Source organism: Vicugna pacos, unplaced genomic scaffold (genome assembly GCF_048564905.1).
Source record: "Vicugna pacos unplaced genomic scaffold, VicPac4 scaffold_102, whole genome shotgun sequence".
In the NCBI taxonomy this organism is placed as follows: Eukaryota; Metazoa; Chordata; class Mammalia; order Artiodactyla; family Camelidae; genus Vicugna; species Vicugna pacos.
In genome coordinates this window covers 1,411,908-1,430,655 of record NW_027328782.1, presented here as the reverse complement: position 1 = coordinate 1,430,655, position 18,748 = coordinate 1,411,908, and the positions used below count along the sequence as shown (strand labels likewise).

The window sequence follows — 18,748 nt, the reverse complement described above, 5'->3', positions numbered from 1 at the left end:
CTGTATTACTTATATCCTGTCTATTTTATAAAATTGTTGTCTGTTACATTTCCCAATGTGTAACTAGGCCCACAAGATTGATGATGGCTAAACATCTTGAAGAAACAGATAAAATTTATAACCCTGAATAAAATAAATATAATAGTGTGATTCTAGGTATGGGAATGAGCAAAGATGGGTAAACACTTTCTGTATCATAATAGAGTAGTAAGACAGGTGATCCAGAGAACTTTTAGTATCAACAGGGCCTGACCAAAAAAAACTTACACCTTGAATGGCAACTTAGAAGATTCTTCACCTGAACTAGGAATGAGCCATCCTAGCACCGTGGGACAAAATTGGTCATGAAATTTCTCTCAAAATATTGGTCAAATTTAGGACCAAGTGGGAGCACTGTGAATGAAAATACTACAATGTGCATGAAAATACTGCAACCATGACAGTAAACAAAGAATGCTGAATCCGAGTCATCAGCGGCTGCTGCCAACCCCCAGCGAGTACATGCCTACAGCCCGGCCTCTCAGCCACTCATAGTGGTGCCCTCTGAGCAGACTCAGAGTAAGAAAGGACAGGATACTGGCCCTAGATAGCCAGGGGCTTGCCAAAGGAATGAATTCAATGACCCAAATGTTTGCTTCTCACCATACATAGAAATGCAGTAAATACTTGAACTTGAGATATCTGGTTTTCTTTAGATAACAAGCAATATTTTATTGTTCCAATTACCTGGTCTTTGTTGTAAGCTTCTATATATCCTAGCTCCTCCCCTACCTCTTGGGAGCAGTCCCTCAGAGTGATCTGAGAGGCTGTCATCCCGGCTCGAGGCCTCCAGCCAAATAAAACAAAGCCCTTAACATATAGGCTGAACGTTTATTTCAATGACGTTCCAGAATAGACACAACTCATCAATTCTGTAATGGAACACACTGAATCAGGAACCAAAGCGTGTTTTAGTCCGGAAAATCTCCGGGTTCCTATTTCTTCCTGTCATTATACAATCCCTCTAGAACTCATTAATTTGCTGTCTGCTCCTCTGGCAACAAAACTCGTAGAAGACTCAACTCAGCAGAGCGCCCTGCTGGGGAGAACACCCCGCAGAAGCACTGCAGGCTGCCTGCCCTCCTGCACGCTCTGCTGACCCTTGGTGTCCTCCGTGGAGACCAGGCCAACAGAGCTGTTCCTAACAGCTACAAATTCGCACACGTTAAATAAATCATTTTATTTTATATGATATTTTACGTATATACACATCTCTGAAAACAGCTTTGCAGAAGCTCAAATCTTCAACATCAATCCCCAAAGGCAAATCCGGTCCCCAAGGGGAAACAAGACTTAAGACGACGCTAAGGCCTCCAAAGTCCTCTCAAGGACCGTCAACCAAACTGCCTGCAGGTCTGCAGCTGCAGGCTGTTACATGTCTGCTTTTAAAGCAACCCCTTCCTGCCCTCGGGTATTACAGTGTCCCTCTACGCCCTCCCGTCTCAGGGTAAAAGCAGCCGTTGCAGATCCTTGCAGGGAAGCACTGACAGGAGTCGACAAAGAGGATCAGAGCTAAGCTAATACTTCTGATGACACGACCTTGTCACTGTGTCACTTTACAGATGAAGATATATATAGAGAGAGGTGGGGTGATATTGCTCAAAGTCACACAGCTAATAAGTGGCAAAGTCTATAACTCTGCTCTTCCCTTCGGCGTGACGCCCCAGCTGGGACGCCCACAGGGTTGTCTCATGCCTGCCTGAACAATCCTCTCCTGTCACTCATAACCCACCACAGGGTCTGACCCTAGCCTGCCTTTTCAGCATCTATTCCCTCCAGTCTCTCAGGAACAAGGCCGTTTGGGCCACTGTATGACTTCCGGCTCCCGGAAACATCAGTGCTCATGCTGGTCTTGCCTGTGCATCCGGCCCGCTGCTCAGAGGCTCTTCCTCCCCTGCAGGAGGACGTTTCCACTCTCCGCAGGGACACCTCCTCAGGGGAGCCCTCTTCTCGCTCTCAGCACGGCAGGGCCACATCCCGAGCTGCCCCATTAGGACAGTGTGCGCCCAGGTCTGTTAATCAGACCAGCAGCATCAGAGCTAGGGATTATGCCCGTTCTACCCTGCAAAACTACTGCCCGCCACACAGCCCCCAGCCAGCAGGTCACCTGGAAGTCACAGCAAGTGCCCCACCCAATCCAGAAGCCTCTTCATTTGCCAGCATCGCTGATGACTGGTTTCCAAACTTTGGTCAGTTTCGCACAAAACAGCACCTTCAACTGTGAAGCAGAGGGTTTCGCTTCTGCTCCCCATCCTTACTGGCAATGTCAAGGAAAACAAAGAGGCCTTTTCTCAACACTTTTATAATGACACCCTCCCACCCACAATACTCATATGCTCAAGAGCTTTGGATCCACGTGATTTTCTTTCCCTTATGATAAGCGGCTCAAAACACTGCGGGATTCCTTCTATTTAGAGGGTATTTGTACTCAGTTTATCGGCTTTAATCTGTTTTTGTCTCTCTTCAATATCCCTAGCAGTTGCCACCTCTTACTCCCTTCAGCAGCCTCCCTCCCAACATCTACTCTAGGAAATCAGCTGTGATGAGGGGCCCTGGGGCAGTCACAGACGATGCAACTAAGGCAAAGAGAGGGTCCATAATTTGCCCGAGAAGATCAGCTTCAACCCCCAACAATGTGTGTCACGTCCCTGTGTTTAACTCTTATGCTAAGCAAGATAACTTTTTGTAGATTATGGTTATAAACAGATGAGGTATAAAAATACATACAAGGACACACATCTACTCTAAGATGCTCACTAACTCCACTATTTTGTTTCTACTTATTTCTATTAAAAAATATTAAGAACCTCTGCAGTCAGTATAGCAAAATGTTACTGGGCTTTAAATCCAGAATATAGAGGTGTTAAATGTGTCATTACTCATACTTATTTGTATGTTCACAATACAAAATTATTTGAAAGTCCCTCTCACCTCCCCCTACTCACTACTGGCTCTCACCTGAGCTCCCAGACCACACATCTAACAACCTTTCACTTTACCCACAGCTGAACTCATCAGTTTTCCCCCAGAACTCCCTCTGCAGCTTTCCCTCCTCAGAGCACAGAAGGACCATCATTTACCTCATTAATCCACCCAGAAACCTGGGCCTTACTCCATCCTGCATTCACAGCCAGCCTTCATCCTTTCCTTTTTACCATCTAAACATGCCTTCAATATGTTCGCTTTTAAACACTGACCGTCCCACCGCTCAAGTGGAAGCCACCAACACTGCCCACCTGGACTCACGAGTCTCCTAAGTGGCCCCACAGCCGCTCTCCCCTACTTGAGACAAATGGGACTGTGCCACTCCCACGCTTTTTGGACTCTTTTAAGACCCACTCTTCTTAGAAGAAACTCCAAGTTCTTCACCAGGTGAAAGTCTTTGCCATGAAATTGTCTCCTCAGGGAGGGCAGGACCCGCCCTCTCCCCTCGGCCCCACCCTCTGGCAGAGCATCAGCTTGGGAGGACCTGCTGAGCTACACCAGCCTGTATTCTAAACCTGGTCTGAGTTCTTAGCAAACTGCTTCACTTATCCATACAATTCCAAGGTAAATTAGAAAGATTTTAGATGTTGAGCTAGACTATTGATTTTGGGATTTTGCACTAGCAACCTGCAAGGACATGTTCTAAAGATTCTGTCTTCTTAAAACCACACCCAGGTTAAAGGAGTATTTGTGGAATGTCTTCGGAGGAAAAAGCTTGTACTTTTACAGGCTTTATGTTTTATAACATGAACAACCCGGACAGGGTCACAAATGGAACCGCCTCACAAGTGACAGAAGACAGGTGAGAGGCACAAAGCAACAGGTTGCAAAGATGGTAAGAGTAAACATGATTCTCCAACCCCCCCAAAAAATTTTTGAAACAACCAAAAATTCTGAATTTTAAAAGTAAAAGAGTATCATATAGAGAAATGAAATAAATAATGCTCTTCATCAGGGTTTCAAGATCTCACTCCAGAGTTTTTAGCAGGCCATACTGAATCCTAGCACAGAAAAATCAAATGGACTTGTAGTGAGAAAGTTCCAGGAAAACTGCAGTAATTCCTCCACTTGTGTAAGGACATACACTCACCTGCTGAAGGTGAATGTAAACCGCATTCTGGATAAATTCGAAAGCTTCCAGGCTCCGCTTCTGGATGCCAAGGACATGGACAGCTTGGAAGCATGCTTCTAACTCAGTCACCGGCATTTTTACACTGCAGGGGAAACGGAGGCACCCAGTCAAGAGCAGAGATGTTCCTGTCGTGTCTCACAGGCCGTGCCTCGGGGATTCAGTGCCCTGCAGCAGCCCGGCCCCAGGCAAGGACCAGCAGCGTTTTCCACCCAAGCAGGAGGGGCACTGTGCTTGAGAAAGCCCATCTCCGATGGGGGCAAGAGGGGCTGGTGGGGTTCAGTGAACCTATAAATGCCCACAGAAATATGCCTGCATTCATTCAAGTGATGCAAACAACTGTAGCAGGCTATTTAACAAAATTTCAATTGTCAGTGGAAATTTTGCCATTCCTTTCCGCTTGTCCCCTGCACTCTGAGACAGGCTTAGGCTCTCTTACACCTGCAGCTCTGTGCAATAGTTGTGAAGTCATTTTACTTTACAGATACCACGGTTCTGCCCAGGGTGATATCCAGCCCAGAGAGATGGCCCAGGCCAATTTAAAGCTATGTGGCTTGCGTGCAGGGACAATTACAGGAGCTGGTTCTGGAGCCAGGCCCCTCCCCACCTCTGCTCCCCTCTCTCCTGAGGCCCCGCTGCCAAGCACTCAGGCTCCGTGATCTTAAGTCCTACTCTTCTACTCTACTCCAAACCCTTTTCCTTTTCTTTTTTTTTCCCTAATTATTCCCAGCTGGAGTGATTTTTCAATCTCAATATCTGAAAAAAATTCCTGCAGCCGAAAAAGAGGTCTCCAGAGGTCAATGCCCATATGCTGGTTCCTGAAGAGAGCCCCTGGCTACGGGGACCCTCACCAACACTCACGGGGCATCAGAGATGTTGCAGGGTCGGCCACCCCCTACAAGAGTTTGCTGTCACCCCAATGCCTGCACAGCATCCCTGCTCACAAAATATAGTTGGTACACTTATCGGTTATTAAGAAGCAAAAATACAAAATTGCTCATATTTCTTACTAATATTATCTATGAAGCTGGAAACGGAATTGTAATAAAATGTAACAGTTTTTACCCTATGTTAAATCTGTTCCTTTGAGTTTAAACCTGTGCCCTGTTTCCTAGGCTCAGACTTGGTAGCTCTGCACCATTTGAAAAAGAAAGTTGCCTTTAGCCTGAAATCTGCAGGAAAGCCTATTCTCCTGGCCCTGATCTTTAAAAATGTTAGCTCATCTGCACTTCTGTAGAGATGGCAAGTTGCATAATAGAGAATAGCCTTTGTTTTTTTGGAGGTTTTACAGGGGTACCATGATTTGATCCACATGGACAGCTGCAAGAACAGCGGATTCAAAGGACAAACAATTCATAAAGCAAGAAGTATGCAACAACCAACCACAACCCCCCCCTTTTAATATAAAAGGAGACTGAATTCTTACTTGAGGAAGATAGTTCTCCAGGACATCAGTCTGCCGTCTTCTGGGTCTGCCAGCATTGCAAGTGAAGTCACTATTCCTTGCTCCAACACCTCATCTCCCGGTTTATTGGCCTGTCATGCGGCGAGCAGAACGAGTTTGGACTCGGTAACAAAATGATTGCATTGGAGGTAGTATGTCTCCAATGTTTCCTCGTTTCCAATATGTAACATGCACATCATTTATGATCTAGTGCAAATAATTCATCAAAGACAACCACAAAAAGAAACTATACTCACCTAGCTATCAACACTGAAGCCACAACCTGTCAATTTTATATGATGTTGAACAACACAATGGAAAAACCTAACATAGGGAGTTGATTCCACGGAAATAAAATTATTTCTACTCCTTCAATACTTTTTCTTTTCTTTTCTATTTTATTTTGTTTTGCTAATTGAAAGGAAAATAAAAGTCAAGTCATTTTATTTCACGTATTTTTGTTATAGCTACATTCTTTAAATACTACAAAGAGATTTAAACTGCAAAAAAAATTGTTCATATATTAGTATAAAGATATATACACAATCAATGGGGATTAGGAAAGGAATGGACATTTACTAAAAATCCACTGCAATCTTGTCTTTTACAAGCATATCCTGGAATATAAGCTGTATGATCCAGGGGGCCCCACCCCCATTCTCACTGTTGACTCCCTTAGCAATCAACTACTAAGGCACCAGCATAGAACCATGTGATCAGTATTTTAGGAATAAATTAGGGAATTAGCACATTCAATTCTAAAACAAAAACCCTAAAATAAATACTGAACTTATTTACAGATAAAGAAAATTGGAACCAAAAAAGTAGTTATTTCCCCAAGGTCACAAAGCTAATAACTGGTAAAGACAAGATTTGAACTCATCTGCCTGATTCTAAAAACTAAGGTGGAAATCCCATTCGACTGGGGAGGGTCCAGCAGCAGAGCCTATCACCCTATCTTTGTTCAGATCTAGCCTTAGACAGCCTGAGACAGCACCCCATTCCTATGGAACTCGAGGGCAAATGATAACAATAAGGATTTTATATCCAGTAGTTTGTTAGGTCTCATTTATATAAAGTGTCAGCAGGTCAGCAGAAAAACTCTGGAATATATGAGTGGGTCCAGAGCTTTCTGCTGATTAGTAACTCAGTCTCTCAGGACATAGTGAACTTCCCATGAGAGGCCTCATGGACATAAACTAAAGGCAGCTGAGCAATGAAAACTAACAAGAACCTGGAACTCAAGCAAGAAGGTTCCCTGCCATCCCCCACCCAGTTGCCTCTTCACCCGCGTGGACACGATGGCAGGAGACCCAGATTCTTGTCCAAGTTACATCATCATGGATTCTCATCCATAATAATGTATGACTCTATGCCGCCTTATGTCCATTAAAACTCAAATATGATAACACCAATATCTCAGCAGAATATCTATGTCTCCACTTCCTGTCTTCTAATAGGAGAATGTTTTTATGGACAAAAAGCAGAAATCCAATTTAAAAAATCATGCACGAAGCCAGGTGAAATTCTGCTTAAGAGACTGCTCTCACACTGAGTAAATGAAAACTCAGAAAAGTGGCCCTTCTCCCTCAGCAAATGGGAGGTAGCCTGATGTGTGTGTGTGTGTGTGTGCACGTGTGTGTGTGTAAATCAAATACAATGAATTCTGGGATGTGTACAGTTTTTTTAAGTCACTGTCATTTCATGGGAATGAGCCAACATTTAAATAATTTGAATCTAGTGTTCTGAGAGAGTCTCGGGCTCTTGGTGGAGGAGGTGAAAGGGGAGAGTGAAGGAGGAAAGAGGTACATGAAGCAAAGAAGTAAGAATACTGCCAGGGAAAGGCAAGACGTTAGTTTTGTTCTTCCTTGCACCACATACAAATTAGGGACTCACTTTCTGCTGATGACTTATCGAGCACTGAGTTGCAGGAGAAGAGGGGACAGCTCATTGCTCACTGAGCTTGTGACTGTACGTGGCATCTTATAGACACAAATCATTTACCCTGATCAAACACTCTAGCAGCAGGCTGTAATTCTTCTGTTTTGAGAGACAACAAAGCAGGAGTTCAAACAGGATGCATAACTTGACAAAAGTCAGAGGTCCAGTAAACTAAAGAGGATTAATTCAAACTCAGATCTGAATGCAGAGTCTTATCTTCCCACTCCCAGGGCTGGAAAATCCTTAACACAGGCTCCCCAGCTCCCCTGCATTGTTCCTGGCACCAAGCATTTGCCATGGCAATGGTCACCATTTCTCACAGACACAGCGCTCTGTGCAGCAAATGACCTTGATCAGACCTTGATCATCTACCTGCCACGCCCACCAGGCTTCACCATACAGGCAGGAAAGCTGGCTTTCAAGTGCATACAAAGCCATTCCTTGTCTAACCTGGGCTCTTCTGTGGTTTCTCCAGCCTAAAGGCAGCCATGAAACTGCTCACAGTTTGTACATGAGCCACACTACCTCTCTCCATCTGTCTCCCCACCTATACTACTTAGCTATGAACATTTTGAGAATCTTCGACACAAATTTTTAAAAACAAAAAAGAAAGGATTCTGGAACAACTACTTAATACTTACAATTTTAAATGACAAATTACAAAGTGAGTATTTACAAACCGAATCTTCCTTTCTAAATTTCAGTTTTAAGCGTTTAAAAATATAATAGCAAAAAATTTTCACTTACAAAATTGACAAAAACATAAACAATAATCTGGAATAAGTTAAAAAATAATGCCCATGTTCTAAATGGAGAAACTTCAGGGCTGTACTGAGGGGTAAAGTAAGACGTGAGAATGTAGAGACATCAACAAATTGCATGGAGGAAAGCAGTTTTGTAAAGATGTAAGTTCTCATCAGAATAATTCAAAACTTACTGAAAACTCCCATGACAACTCCAATCTGATTTTTTTTAACTTGAACAAAATATTTTGGAATTCTTCAGGAATAATAAAATCATAATACTAGACAAGAAAATTTGGGATGGAAGAAAAGAATGAAAAAAATTCAGACTGCCAATTATTAAATAAATTTTTACAATATGTAAGTTATGGTGCTGGAGTAAGAAAGGCAGATTGACAGAAGGGAACCATGAGCTCAAAAAGAGACTCTAGTGTACATAAGTATTTTGTAAAGGTGGGATTTCAAATCAAAGAGAAAAGTATGACTTCAGTAATTGTCCTGAGACAATCAGACAATCACCTAGAAAGAATAAATACTATTCCTCTCATAAGGACCACAAGATAATTTACAGACAGTGATGTAAATATAAAAAAGTACTAATAACAGCAAATACAACACTTTGCTCTTATTAACTCAACTTACCCTTACATTAACAAGTACTATTATCATCTCCATCTTAGAGATTAAAAAAAACCTACAGAGGAGATTTATTCCAGTATAAGAAATTATTTTTAAGAATAATTTCAAAGATAAAACACATAAGGAATACATTTATTATCATAAGAATATTTTGAGACACTACCAAAATTAAAATCCTCCTAAACAAAATGAAAGGCAAGAAATGACAAGAAAAAGCTCTGTGATACATGTTGTTGAAGACAAGAAGTTAATGTTCATAACATACAATGAGCTGTCACAAACCAACAAGAAGCTCCCCCACTTAAATGTGTGCAAAGGATAAAAGGAATCATTCATTTTAAAAAAGTCAAATGGCTAATGAGTGAAAAATGCTCAATACCTCACTGGTCATCAAATGCAAACTAAAACAATGAAAAAGCACTTTTGCTCATCATATTGGCAAATATTTTTAAAAGATATTCTATCTAGTGTCCATCTGTGGGAGAAGAAACCATGAGCGACATTTTCAGAGGACGACATGTCAATGGATATGTAAACTCTGAAAAACGTACGTACACACTGACTCAACACCACTTCTAGGAATCGTTTCCTTTAGGAAAAAACAAATTTAGTCCAAAAAGATGTACCCATCAGGGCATTTACACAGCACTGTTTACAATGGTGGGAAGAAAAACTGAAGTGAAATCATATCCAGCAATAGAGAATTGGTTACATAAGTAATTGTGCATCTTTTCATTCCCCTATGGAAGGAATTTCTAGAGTTACTTGAATGGAGTCTGTGATGAATGTAAATGTCACATCCAGGGACTAAATTTCCAGAAGCCTTAACTAAAGGAATACTCATAAAAGATCACAGGAATGTCTGTACAAGAAGGATGCCAGTCAAATATCCTTTCTGACAGTGGAAAATGGAGAAAACTTAACTGTCCACCATCAAGACAATGATGCGTTAAATCACGACGAGCTGCGAGCAATGAGGGAGCCGGCGTTTCGCCGTGGTCCAGGGCCTTGTCCACAGCATTCTCTCACCAAAGGTGTGCGTGGGAAAGAGACCACACCCGCAAATCAGGAGACCCCTCCACTCTATCTGAAAGGACCGTGTGAGTCTGGAGTGGGAGGACGTCTATGATATACACCTGAGTGATTAAAGTGAGCTGCAGAAAAACATATAGTATGGTCTCATTTTTAAATAAAGCATATATACACACACGTATACATGGAATTCTCATATGTGTGTATATATGTATGTCATAGGCATAAAGGTCATGAAACATATATATCAAATTTTCAACACTTTTTACTCTTCGGAAATAAGGGGAAGGGAGGTAGGGCCTTCCTCTACCACCACAGTTCTCTTTTCAGTATTTCAGTTAAGTATACTTGGAATTTAAAAGTTTATTTAAGTCCGAAGTAAAATGGACAATGCCTCCACAAGACAGAATGCTATACTGGTCATCAAAAATCATGCCAGAGGAGATAGAATATTGTAGAAAAACATATAAAAAGCCGAATGGAAAATGGAGGTGTCCACACAGTAAACAGTCACAGAGTGCTCTCTGGTTTTTTATGACAGAGGTGATCCACACTGATGAAAATATACGTTAACGTGTTAATTATTATCTTTGAATAGCGGGACAAGGATAGCCTTTTTTGCCCCCTTTTTCAGAGTTATTATTTTAAATGCACATTCTTTTTCATCTGAAAAAAAGCATTTTTAGGTGTGTAGTACTATGCATTGGAGAATAATACAAGACTACTTAGAGAAACAAGTAACTAGGAGACAAAGCAGCAGCATCACACAATGTAGGACGGCCGATCCTGATTAACACCACGAAGTTACATAAGGACCCACAAAGTGAGAGCACCTGCTGTAACAGGGCGTGGCCCCCTTCTATTTGTCAGCAGTGTCTTCAGGGCTGAGGCAGTTCTGAGCACGGCCAGTGTCAGTGCTGGTGTCTTGATTGATGCTACTGGGGGTGAGGGCACCTGCAAGCCGAGAGGAAGAACAGAAATCATCCTCTGCCTTTTCTGTCTTGTTTCTTTGTTACTTTAAAAGAGAGCCATATATAAGATAAACCGTGTATCTCCCCAAATGAAATTTCAGTAATGAAACCGTTTTTAAAGACTTCACAGCTTATATTCTGCCTATAACTGTCTTTTCAACAAAGATCATATTTATTAAATGTTAATTAACTCAGTTAATTAACTCCCTGTTGAAACATTCTAGTAAAGAACATGAAATGCAGTATGTAAAAGAACCACACCTGCAGTGACTAGCTCAGCTGTCTTGACGGCAGTGCAGTCAGCCCCCACCATCCCGTGGCCCTGAGCTCCTGATGCTGGTAAGAGATTACGCTGCCGCCTCAGATGGAGAGAAACGGTGAAAGCATTTCTTGAACCCTACAGCACTGACAAAACATAACTGACAAATCCCAGGCCCCTTTGAGGCTCTCATTTTCTGTTTCTGGCCAACCCCCATCAATGAGCAGAACCACCCAATTCCCGAGCCATGGGACTCACGTGGGAAGCAGTTTTGGAGAAATTTCCAGGTATAGAATGTAACCAACTATACATAGAACTCTGAAAAAAGAAAAGATGCCATACTCTGATTTTGGAAGACACTCAAAATATTCTCCTAAGCCTTAATAGCTGGAAAGGCTGGGCTTCTCCTAAGTCACTTATTTATTTCACAGCCAGTAAGCATCTCCCTCAAATCCTGCTTCCCTGTGTCTGCTGGGAGCTTGAAGCACACTGCTGCTGTCGATCTTATAAGTCACATGGCAGAGGCATGTGTCTCACGCCTGCAACCCTCACACAGGCTCGCCTCCTAGCCTCACTGTCTGAACTGGGCCCCATTTTCTCACCTGTTTATTTGGTATCTGTTCTTCTGTAAGCTACCTGAAATGCGTTTTGGAACATGTCAGAAGAAGCAGTGGGTTGAGAAATGGACAGATTGAGAGGTGAGAGATGGGCAGACAGAGAGAGAGACTCCAAGAAAAGGGGAACAAATAAAATTTCCTATGCAAAACCCTCTTCTAATCAGGGAAGGAAACCACCACGGAAAAGTGTGAAGAGGCAGGTAGCTTAGGACTGTTTCCTGGATTCCATGAAAAGTAACACCAAGAGATGAGAGGGTAGAACTTTAAATAGTAAAAGAAAAAAAGCACGCATGCTTGAAAAATATATCTACAATATGTACTTTCTAAAGAATAGACTGAAATCAGCAGGACCCAATAACACTATACTTGGGTATTTACAGAAGTGAGAATCCCATCTCCAAACCACAAGGCATCCCTTCAGAGCACTGACAGTCTACATGGGGCGGTCATAAAGCCACCACCGCAAAAGCTATGCTACCCGGCACTTACGAGGAATGAGCAGCTGTGCTCAGGCTGCCCACGCGCGTCATTTACACCCCACAGCACCTCTACGGGGGGGGACGCCTAGCGAGACCCGTCTCTGCAGGACAGAAAACCAGTTCTGGAGAGGCTAAGCCGACTTACCAGTTCTCCATCTCACAGGACTGGTCTCTCCAGAGCAGGACACGAACTCAGACCCACGATTGTAACCATGGTACTACAGTGCTTTGTGTGCTGTTTGTGTGTATAATACATTTGTTTCTATCATGAAAGGTTATTTAATAAATGATCGGTTGTCTTGTCTATCTCATTAGCTCATAATCAATCTTTATACTGTTGAATTGTACTCTTTTCCCCTGAAGAAAGGAACGGAAACAGCGGGGGTCAGAAAGAGGTGGGGCTCCATTCTTTATCTGGGATCTCATCTCATCGAAGTCCCCAAACAGGGAAAAGGAGCAAATGTTCTCTTTATCTTTTAAAGAGAGGGCTCCAGTGATGGTGACTTATTCAATTACAAAATCAAGGCTGGGGAAAGGGCACATGCAGCAACTAGAGCAGTATCAGCTGTAGGAAGGTCAAAAGTGCTCATGGGAGGGCTCAGGGGGCAGCCTCATTTAATTTCAATCAATAAAACAATAACAAACTCTAAAAATACTGGCCTACAATGGATTAGCTCTTTCTTGACATCTAGCAAGTTTCCACAGCCCACATGTAACATTATCGGGAACCAGTGAAAGGAAGAGTCCACAGACAAGGAAAATCAATGCCACAGGCAGGCTGAAACCCAGGCTGGAGTTTAGGAAGAGAAAGGGCATAGTTAAGAACTGGGGAAAGGCTGGGGAAAAAAATCATCACAAGGACTCTCAAGCATCATCCAACAATCATATAATCATTCATTCAAGAGAGAGTTACTGAGGTCGTATTCTGTGCAAGATTGTACAGCGGGTGAAGCAAGAGCGCAGCGTCCATGGTGGCAGCAAGTTGCGGGGCTCAAATACACTTCTGATCCCAGTACCTTGCACACTTGTCCTCAATATAAAGGCAAAGATAATTAAAGTAAAATAATACTCTGTAAACTCAAAGCATTGTTGAAAAAAAAAGTTAAAGAAGACCTAAATACCAGGACAGACACTCCACACACATTCCCCTATCAAAAGAAAGTGCTCTTGGAATGGCAGTGCTCCCCAGAGCGATCCGTATATTCAACGTGGTCTCGATCACAATCCCAGCGGGCTCCTCTGCAGAAACTGACTATCTGCTGCTACAATTCATATGGGAATTCGAGGATCTCAGTAACCTATACGTACTTGAAAAAGAAAAATTTGAGAGGACTTATAATTCTCAATTTCAAACCTTACAACTGTATCTCCAGGTGAGATTAGAGGCCATTGTGAAGTTATTACTGTGTTAATCCTTATTTACTAAATTCTCTACAATGAATATTACTGTTACAATAAGAAAAATAAAAAGTAAGTTATCCTTTAAAACATGCACACCAATTCATTCATTGGGAAAAATTATTCTATCAATTAAGAGATAAATATCTATTGAAAAAGGACAACTTAAAAACAAGAGTGCATTTGCATTTTTCATAAATTGAAAACTGAAAAGCACAAAGACGTCAAGTTTCTAGGGAGACCAATGCAACATATTAATAGTTATTTTCAGAAATTCTAATTTAACAATGAAAACTCTGGAAAGGGAAAATCGTGACTGAGAGCCAACTGCAAACACATGGAGAGCAAAGGCCTAGAAATCACAGTTCCTTTAACTCTGCTCCTAACACAATAGGAGAGGAAATTCCTCACTGAGGGGACAGTGGAATCCCATGCATAAGACAGGATACACAGTACAAACTGCACTAGAATTGGGGGTGATTTTTTTAGAAGAATTCTAAAGTTACAAAATTGCTGAAAAACTATTAAAACACTGACAGAAAGATTAAAACACACAGTCATATATATTATATAGAAACATATGTAGTCTGCTCCCATGTTGCATTTAAATACAAATATATTTGTTCATTTATGGGCACTTATGACTTTATCCCTGGTAGAATATTTCAACTAAAACAAATAATCAATATAACACTCCTTTGTCAAATCTACTTGATAAGTTACTCTGCTATGTAAACATAATGTGTCTAAGATAGATCTAAAATTAGTGAAAAAGAGCTTTGTATGGCTTCTTGAACTATTCTCAAAATTCAAAGCTTAATTTTAAAACAGATCTGAACAGTAATTCTATATTACCTTTTCCGTCGTGAAATGAACAACACAGTCTGTTGTCAAAATTCTGTCCTTACAATGATTCACGAGCACTGTATCCTCACAAAACTGCTGGACAGCAAGGCACTATCCAGACACTGTGACCCAACAAATGAAACACAATGAAGACAGTGACCCTATTTTGGAGGGCTTATAGTCTGTGTCAACACCAGGGTTTTATTTGATTGGTTTGATTGGTTGGCAAAATAAAATCAATCAAGTACTTTCTTCTTTGAGCATTCTATAAGTCATGACTCTGCTGTTAGTGTCATGAGCAGGAAAGACTTAAGCATGACTTGATTAGATCAACTAGCAATAATCATCACTGGAGAGTGAGTAATAAAGAAGTTAACTGATAGCAATGCTTCTCCCTACATGAGCCTTAAAATAAATCGACACTGATATCCGAAAAGAAAATGAGAATTTGAGGTCCCCAATAAGAAAAAAATCTAACAAGAAATCAAAAAAGTAAAGATTTTTTCATTAACGTTTCCTGGAAAGATTGGAGCATGGTGGTGTTGAGCTCAGATGCTAGGGAAAAACATGAGGGTCTGAATTCCCACAGCACTGGGTAGCTTTGACACTAATATGTCAGTCAAATTCTCTGCATCTCAGTCTCCGATGCATAGACTGGGGACAACAACCGCACCCATCTCCTAGAACGGTCCTAAGAATTAAGTTATTTTATATATACAAGTTTTAATAAAATACATCAGATATTAAATATTACCCCAAAAGCACAAGGAAAAATGAAAACAGAGATAAATTGGAGTTCATTAAACTTTAAAACTTTGCTTCAAAAAACACCATCCAGAAAGTGAAAAAACAACACTCAGGAGAAAATTTTTTCAAATCATTTATCTGATAAGGAATTTGTGTATCAAAAAAAAAATTCCACAGCTCAACAATAAAAAGGCAACTCAATTAAAAAATGAAAAAGGAATCTGAAAAGATATTTTTCAAGGAAAATATACAAATGGCCAATAAGCACAATGAAACGGTGTTCAATAACATTAGCTCTAAAGGAAATCAAGTCAAAACAACTAGGAGAAACCGCTTCACATTCACTACAATAGGTTAAAATCAAAAAAAGATTAACAAGCACTAATGAGGACACAGAGGAAGCGGAGCCCGCAGCCATTGCTGGTGAGGATGTAACACAGCGTGACCACTTTGGAAAACATCCTGGCACGTCCTCAGAGAGTTGAACATTTGGCTTCTGAATGATCCAGCAATTCTGCTTCCTGGGCACACAAGTAAGAGAACTGAAAACAAATGTTAACATAAAAACTCCTACAGGAATATTCACCATTACTTTTCGCCATTAATTTTCAGAGCCAAAAAACAGAAACAACCCAAATGTCTATCACGTGATGAATGGGTAAACAAAGGGGCCCAGCCATACAGTGAAATATTATTCAGCAATAGCAAAGCATAGAGTACTGACCCAGGCCACAACGTGGACAAACATTGAAAACGTTACTCAGTGTGAAAGAAGTCAGTCAAAATAGACGGTTCCACTTACATGAAGTGACTCGATTTGCATGAAATGTTCAGCACAGGCAAATCCACAGAGACAGAAGAGTGGCTCCCTGGGGCTTGGGGAGGATGGGGAAGTTGATAATGTCTGCTTATGCGTACTGGGTTTCCTGTTGGGGGGAAGAAAATATTCTAAGATTGACTGGGATGCACATTTCTGGGCATAGAGTAAAATCCGCTGTACATTTTAATGGGTGATTTGTATTAAAACTGTTAAGAACAAAAGCACCTCGGATTAGTACCTTCCATAGTAAATGCAAATTGCTAACATTTATTACAGGAAGAAGAAACTGCCCTCAGCATGAAAGCAGGAGATCAGCAAATATTAGTTAACCGAAATTGGACAAGAGCATTTCACTTGAAACTGTTGCTGAGTGTACAAGAAATATTCAGACATGACAAGGAAAATCAGTTTGACATCACGAAGAAGCATTCTGCTTCAAATGCAAATCAAGGATTCGGCAAGCCCAGCTGCTACAAATGACCAGAGAAGAAACCTGGTTCTTAAAATAAGCACCAGAGCCAACAAGGAAATGGTGGTGAGGAAAGCAGGTGGCCTAAAATCTGGAACAGTGTGCTACAAATAATTTCTCCACTGAAAATTCAAAAATAAAATGAAAGTGATGTAATGCTGTTTTGAACTCACGTGAATGGGCTTCCTGCAGTGCTTGACAGTTCTGTAACCCCGAATGACTCAGGAGAATCAGCATGGCTCCTGGGAGTCCCCAAGTAACTGCCCATCAGCACGCTGACCACCATCACATCTGCCAGGGTTGAATTGCAGAGAAGAGAGCAACCTCTGAAAGGCACAGGGAATGTTGACAAGGGAATAAAAGGCTGCGGTCAATCCTGGGACAGAGGCCCTGTGAGCAGAGGCCAGAAGGCTGCAGGTGAACTGGAGTGGCCCTGGGGCAGGAAGGGACCACAGGGGAGCATATCTCAATTATCTCCTCTCTCTCCCTCGGGTAGGAGGGATAAAGCCTGCATCCTTCTCACCTGGAACTGTGGGTTCTGGCTGGCGGAAGTCTTACCGACACGGAATGAATTTCTCAAGACTGCGGAAAAAGGAAAGAAAGCGAGAGGGATTAGGGAGCCAAATCCACGAGTCTCTCAAATGCTCCCATATTTATTGTGTATAATCAAAGTAAAAAGTCAATAACAGTTGTGAGATAGTAGGCAGGAACTTGGGGAAAGAAGGGATGAGACAGAGATTGTAGACTCCACCATGAGTACTAAGGCTTAGTTTACCTTTAGGGAAGTCATGGGCTGAGGGGAACAAGATACATTTTTTAGACATATTCATTACAAAGCAGACCACCAGACCAGCCTGGTCCCTGTTTTGGGGATAATAGACTATCTAACACCACGCAGGCCTGGCGTTTATAGCTGAGGGCCTGGGTCATTGCTGTGCAATAAGCAGTGTGCTATCTATAACCTCAAATATGCAAGCAAGGCATTGTCTCTGCTTTTTATGGCAAGGAGACAGGAGTGAGGATGCACAGGTGTTTGCTTTAAAGCAGTTAATAAGCACATTTTTTCTTCTTAAAGTTGACAGGCGGCTGGGATGTGTTACAACTTGTTAACTCAATCATGGGCTCCCACATGGAACCATTATGGAGGACATCCTAGGATGACAAATCCTGGCTCTGGATCTTTTCCTGCCAGCTTCGGCCACTCCAGCAGGGTCTAGACACATCCCTGAATAACGATCCCACAGAACCACCTAAACTCTTAACTCCTGGTGCTTGAAACTTAATTTTAGCTCTACACAACTTAATGTAGAAAAGTTTCAGAAATAAAAGATATTATATTCTTTTTATATCTCATCATAAGACTGATTTTTCTGATTGCTCTAAGCTGCTTCTACATGGTAAAGCACCTAATTCTGCAGGTGAATTCAGTACTTTCCTTTGGGCATAACTAGACAGTCTGGGCTGTCTGACTTCTATTAGTCAAATACCAATACACTTAATTGATTTCTTTGTTCATCAATTTCAGCCTGGAGGTGAGGGTCTATCACTATTTTCCTCAGCCCACCCTCTACTCTTTTCTCATCAGCATCTCAGGCCTCCTGAAAACAAAACAAAGCATTTGTTTCCCTTCATCTACACTTTCCACAAAGGCAACAGGAATCATCATGCCTAGAGAATGAATTCAACACAAATGTTAAAACAAAAATCTATAAACCTGAAGCAACTCCATCTCCGACTCATGATACACAATGACATGAGAGTAAGTGTGTCAGGTACAAAGCATGCGTGAGCCTGACCACCTCATTTCTATTCTTCAAAGGAAGGAAGGTTTTCGTATTTTTTATTATCATTCTTTGTCATTGTTTCTGATTAAGCCAAAAAATTTTTTATGAAATAATTAAGCACTGCAATAACAGATTTTCGCTGTATCAATTACAGAAGGAATTCAGAGGGGATAGGAAAACCCACCTCTGTAAAAAATGCAAAATTCCTTCCCCTGTTAAGAACACGAATACAAAATGCAACAGAGAATTCAAATTCTTGTGGAGAGGACAAAAGCCACAGAATCAAAGCAAAGTCATTATTATGACTCAATCCAAAATTCACTGGACAAACATGCTCAATGCATTCAAATAATTTTTAAGGCACACTGCAAACCATTCACTTAATTATCTACAGGCTAGAGGAAGA

The 18,748-nt window shown here is 41.5% G+C and overlaps 1 long non-coding RNA gene and 1 pseudogene across 1 annotated transcript; both read right to left on the bottom strand.

The window, feature by feature from the left end:
* Nucleotides 1–18,748, bottom strand: part of LOC140694683 (uncharacterized) — a 130,430-nt pseudogene that overhangs the window by 87,175 nt on the left and 24,507 nt on the right.
* On the bottom strand, nucleotides 1,809–4,382 carry LOC140694688 (uncharacterized). The gene is made up of 3 exons (XR_012070265.1): nucleotides 4,115–4,382; nucleotides 2,147–2,296; nucleotides 1,809–2,051 (listed from the first exon to the last, which is right to left on the bottom strand). It is a non-coding gene; the product is annotated as an uncharacterized lncRNA (long non-coding RNA).